Source organism: Lissotriton vulgaris, chromosome 2_1 (assembly GCF_964263255.1).
Source record: "Lissotriton vulgaris chromosome 2_1, aLisVul1.2, whole genome shotgun sequence".
NCBI classification, from domain to species: domain Eukaryota; kingdom Metazoa; phylum Chordata; class Amphibia; order Caudata; family Salamandridae; genus Lissotriton; species Lissotriton vulgaris.
This window is the reverse complement of record NC_141687.1, coordinates 816530450-816536611: the sequence shown is the minus strand read 5'-3', so window position 1 is coordinate 816536611 and position 6162 is coordinate 816530450.

Below are 6162 nucleotides of genomic sequence, written 5' to 3'. Positions count from 1 at the left end.
AGCCTTCTTCAGCCTGGATAGCTTGACTCCAGTGATGTGGAGAGCCTGGGACTCACGTCTGAGCATACCCAGCCCACTCGGGGTGAAAATTGCAAAATACACAGTTGATGGACAGAATGCAGAGCAATGTCTTACATTCACCCCAGTACAAAGATCTGGGCCTAAATCAATTTTTTTTGCACTCCACACCACCCTAGGTCAGACAATGGCTATATGCAAATCAGCCTTGACCCTGTGCCTCATGGGAACAGTCCAGCCCGAACTACCAAGCCATGTCTTTCCTAGACCGGAAAGCCTCACTAGCCAGTAGGCCCAGGTGTAGTGAGTGGTGCATGGGCCTAGTCTTTCTGTGGCGTGTCTTGAATTTAAACACCATTGAGGGCATGGATGGCATGGGATTGTGTTGATTTCTGAGTGTTTTTCGACTTTTTGGGTTGGTGTTGGGGCCTGGCCATGTGGGTGGGGGCAATCTTGAGGCCTGGTACAGGCAGGGCCTGGCCATGTGGTGGGGGTCAAGGGGCCATTTTTAAGCCAGGAAGTGTGCTCAGGCCTGCACCCACTTTGCCTTGCTTTCAACCATTATGCCCAGGGGTACTCAGTGGTGCATGGGCCTAGTCTTTCTCTGGGGTGTCTTGAATTTAAACATCATTGAGGGCATGGATGGCATGGGATTGTGGTGATTTTTGAGTGTTTTTCGACTTTTTGGGGTGGTGTTGGGGCCTGACCATGTGGGTGGGGGCCCTTTTGAGGCCTGGTACAGGCAAGGCCTGGCCATGTGGTGGGGGTCAAGGGGCCATTTTTAAGCCAGGCAGTGTGCTCAGGCCTGCATCCACTTTGCCTTGCTTTCAACCATTATGCCCAGGGGTACTTAGTGGTGCATGGGCCTAGTCTTTCTCTGGGGTGTCTTGAATTTAAACATCATTGAGGGCATGGATGGCATGGGATTGTAGTGATTTTTGAGTGTTTTTCCACTTTTTGGGGTGTATAACTGATGTTCCTCAGGCTTCCATTGCTTTTAGGTGCACAAGAGAACCACCAGTGCCAGGAAGAAGTCCTGTAGTGGTGTGTGCAGCACAACGTGATGTGACGTGACGTGACATTTACATTTACATTTACATTTACACAGACAAGACAACTCTGCCACTCGTGCAACTGTGGCCTGCTGTTCTGACATCTCAAGAAGATGGCCCCAAAGAAAGTTGCCCGTAGCGCCTCAGCAAAAAAAGTTGACAGTGCGACTGCCAGTAAGAAGGAGCATAAGAAGCAAGTGGCACCACCTACCAAGGAGACTGGTGTGCCCACCGAAACCTTTTTTGGCGGAAAAAAACTACGCCTGCAGCAGCAGCGGTGTCCGCCGGGGAACAAGCTGGAAGCAGCACCTCCGCTTCATTGGGCTCAGTGCCACCAGGCCAAGTTAGGTCCAAGACCATCATGAGTGCTGCTGTGGCAGCCACTTTGGTTGTTGAATCCCCATCGACCAGTGATCTTGGCTCATCACAAGAAAGTACCATCCAATCAACGCTGGGTGTAACTCAGCTGACAAGTGTTCAACAACCACAGCCACAAACACAGGTGCAAGTAGTACAAGCGCAAGTACATGGGCAAGGAGAGGCGCAAGTACAGCCGCAAGGAGAGGCGCAAGTACAGCCGCAAGGAGAGGCGCAAGTTCCGCCGCAAGGAGAGGCGCAAGTAGAGGCGCAAGTACAGCCGCAAGGAGAGCTGCAAGGAGAGGTGCATGGACAGGTGCATGGAGAGGTGCGACTAGAGGTTAATGGAGCGGCACAACTGCCTACAACGCTTGTTCCTCCAGAATTAGGGGCACATCAGGAAATTGCTATTCAAGAGGAGGTATCACCCGAGGAAGCCACTCCTCCTGATGATGATTCATTGTCTTCCAGATCCCCAGCAAGAAAAAGGTCAAGGAGGGCTACTACTACTACAAGTTCTTCTTCAAGCCCCCTTCCTTCTGATGACCTTGATCCTGATTGGAACCCACAAATGCAGTCTGAGAGTGAGGCACTCCATGATGAGTCGACAAAGGTAGCTAAGCCTGAAAGGAAGGCTCCAGCAAAGCTTCGACTTATGGCTGATGACCAGTGACGGTGCATCCATTGGGGGCGTTGGGGCGTGGCCCCCCACCCGCACCGGCATCCGCAGCTCCCTCGGCGTACTGCTCTAGTCTGAACTGAAGTAAACTCTCAGTTTACTTCAGTTCAAAGACGCAGAGGGACAATGCCTGTCAGTCAGCATGCAGGACCGCCCACCCCCTTCAGAGTGAAGGGGGTGGGCAGTCCTGTGTCATGGTGACTGACAGGCATTGTCAGGGGCAGGCAGCAGCACAGGTGCGCATGAGTGGGGACGGAGGGCACATTTTCAGCCTTCCCCACGCATGCGCACTTGTGCCTGCTCGCATGCCCATTAGAAGAGCGAAACCTCGCTCTCCTAATGGGCAGGCGGGCAGAAAGCAACCATGCCCTGTGTCAATCCTGTACTTAGGATCAAACCAGGCTGTGATCAAAAGGTTGCAGCTCGCCCAGAACTCAGCAGCAAGACTACTCTGTAACATCCCCAATTTCTCCAGTGTATCGAAACATCTGAGGGACTTACACTGGCTCAGGATCGATCAACGCATCAAATTTAAAGCCCTCACCTACATGTTCAGAATTAAAAATTCAACAGCCCCCCAATACCTGCAATCTTTGGTTACTCCTTATATTCCTGGACGGATGCTGCGCTCACATTCAGGAGCATTCTTTGTGATCCCCAGATACAAATTGTCAAGAATTGGTGGTAGATCTTTCTCTGTCCTGGGACCCACTCTTTGGAACTCCCTCCCAGTTAACATCAGGACTGAGGCCAATTATGCTAGTTTCAGAAAGAGCATTAAGACCTGGCTCTTTAACAAATAACTCTCTGTAACCCTTAAGCAAAATTTTGTGGTCAGCAAACCTGTTGTCGGCGCCGGGAAACCCTTTTTGGGTAGCTGTGCGCCATACAAATGGAAAAAAAAAAAAAAAAAAAAAAATCCAGGCGCTGCTCCAGCGCCAGGATTGGCTGAGGACGGAGGGCGGGGTAACGGTTTCCGCTCCAGTGAGAAGGCGCCAACTTCCCAGAAGATTCGGATCTCACCGGCGGTCAGGTAAGTTTTCTTTATTCTACTAATTCCCCGCGCGAAGCAACTAGTTCCACTAGAGCGGAAGATGAAAAGTCTGCATAGGGAGATAAGAATTCAAAAGGATGAGAACGGGGTTCCTTGGCTGTAGCTGTTGTCTGTGCCTCTGCTATATGCCTCTTGGCTATTTGTATGGCCCCAGAAAGCTTGAAACTTCGGATTTCAGCAGGCTGCAGTTTGATGAAAGATCATGGGAGCATCTCTTTGTGATTCTTTCTCGGTGTACTTGAAATAATTTTGAGGATGAACGAGAACATCAAAGAAGGCTTTGATCAGTTTCTTATCTTGCAGCAAGTCTAAAACAGAGAACATTAGGCCTTAGCAATGTGCTTAACGGACAGAAAAAAAACTTGTTTGTGGCACATACCGAGCAGAACCAGGGCAACCTTTAGGTTTTAAAGGAGCCTTTACTGTGGCAACATAGGAGAACGAGGGTTAAAACCAAAAAGAATGGTATGCCAAATGGAGAGTCCCATAGTTACCCTCTGGTGCTTCTGCTTCATTCTGTTTTCCTTAAATTAAGGTCTACATTTTTTTTAGTGTGGAACCCCAAGGTGACATTAACCACGGCCACAGTGGCCTATATGTACAAAAGTGCATTTTGTTTTGTTTTTCTTTAGCAGTGCGATTGTGTGCGTGCTTCTGTGCGTGTGCCTCCCAATGTTTTTTATGGCTGATCCGCTGACGGCAACGAAAGGCCAAATAAAACAAATGGTTTGCCTAACTGGCGACTGTTGAATTAATTGGCAATACGCGATACAATATTTAACTTTGGCTTCCTGACTTCGAGAAGGGCACATAACTCCTTTTCAGCGCCATTATTTCACGAGCTTGTGTTTCCTGCTGCTCGGCTGCTTTTCCCGCTGTTTTCTGTGCTTGGTCATTTAAATCTAAGACTCCCTTGCTGAGCAGGTGGCTGTCTGATTGCCTACTCCTTGGCGTAACTGTGTTAAAATATCCTTTTCCAGCTGTAACACCTGTTTTACAAGAGCCTTGGTTTTGTCTGAAATAATATGGAACATTTGTCATTCGTTATCAGGTGTGGGGCTTGGGCGGCTAATCTACCATCTCGTAATAAACTCCACGACCTTCGCTATAAATCTAAAAAAAAAATGGGACTTTGTTTGCAGTTTCGTTTTGAACACTCAAACGTTTTGCTATCTGTGTACTGTTGGCAGTGCTGTGAAATTTGTTGTTACCAGCGTGGCAGATTTCAACTTGAGAAAAGTATATTCTGCTCTGCTTTCTTGTGGAAATGTAAAGCCTCTTAATGACCTTGAATTTGGTTATGATAATTTTCATGGACAGCCTCTGAAACTGTTTAGGATTAAAATGTTATCTGTTATGGATTTTCTGTGACTGCTTGAAACCAAGGGCTGCAGTTAGTGAAAAAACGTGAAGATGTGCAGGGCATGCTACATGTAGTGTTTTGATAAAGGGAAGGAAAGGGTTATGACAACCTTGCCAGATGTCCACAATATTAAGCACAGCCACTTACAATGGGCTATGTTATACTATCACGGTCAAGGAGTAATAGGAGTTGTAGCTGGTGGTAATATTTTTACTGCATTGTGATATACTATTCTGTAAAGAAGTGTGTGTTCAAATCTTTTCTACATTGCAGCATTGTTGGGGTGTTGTTAATGGATATGAGGATATTGTTCCAAATACTGGGTGCAGAGATGGAAAATGCCTGCTGTGCTGTCTTGTTTTTTGCTTTTTAAACTTCTTACTTTTCAGTCTGATAGTATCCTCTAGGACCCCCCGCACCCTACCCCCAGCCCTTATTTGTCGGGTTGCATGCTTCTCTATACATCACAAACTTTTACGCCTCACCACTTCGAAATGTCACCAGCCGCCACTGCTGATGACGACGAACAAGAAGTGGTGTCTTCTGCTGATGATGAACAGTCTGACGATGACCCAGTCATCACAGTTGTCACTCCAGCCCCAGCAGGCATGCAGCAGACAGACATTTTCACCCTAGCCCGAACGGCTGCTGAGCGGGATATGGGCGGCATGGCACTGGTACCACCACCGTTAACTACAACACCAACACGACCTACAGCTCCCATCTTTTTTAGTCAGAAGGGCCGGCATGGACCTCCATCCAGCTCGACCTCAAGTAGTGGTGCTGTAAGTAAACAACAGAAACAAGTTCAGCCACGCCCATCCTCCACTTCATATTGCATTGAAAGTCAAAGTAGCACCTCCACCTTCAGCAGACATCACCAGTCCGCAGTTTGGGACTTATTTACTGTTAGCGCAAAGGCGGAAAACATGGTTGTTTGTTCGATTTGTAAAGTATCCATTAGTCGGGGTAAGCTTGGTACCAACTATGGTACCGGAGGCCAGAGAGGTCATCTCAAGCAACACCACACTATCATTTGGGAAGCACACATGAGGAAGATCGAGGTAGGCAAAAGAAAAACAAATCCAAATGTATCCCTTGATATTGCATCTGATGATGACTAGAATCTGATAGTGCAGGGGGGAAGTGAAGAAGTGACAGACATTTTTTCTGGTACACCCAGTTCTGCTGGCAGCAGCACTGCAGTGGTATCGCCCTCTACCCCTGCAACATCTATAAGGCACACTAAGAGTGTTGTAGAGACACCAATGCGAAAAACTACATCAATGGGTCTAACTGGTTTGAAGACGTCATCATCATCATCATCACATAAAATAATCCAGCCCACCATTCGCGGATTGTTCTGGTCGGAGGCGCCATTTGAACGCAACCACCCAACGGTACGTCTGTATAACGCAAAGCTGGCTAAAATGCTAGCGCTGGACCTTCTCCCTTTTTCTTTCGTGGAAGGGGTGGGGTTTCTAGAATTAGTGGCAACAGTCTGCCCTAAATGGAAGGTTCCTAGCCGGTCCTATTTTGCAAGAGTCGCGGTTCCAGCACTACATCAAGATGTGCTGGAGGTGATTGGGGCAGCTTTGCAGAAGAGTGCTGTTCACACTATTCACTTGACAACAGACAT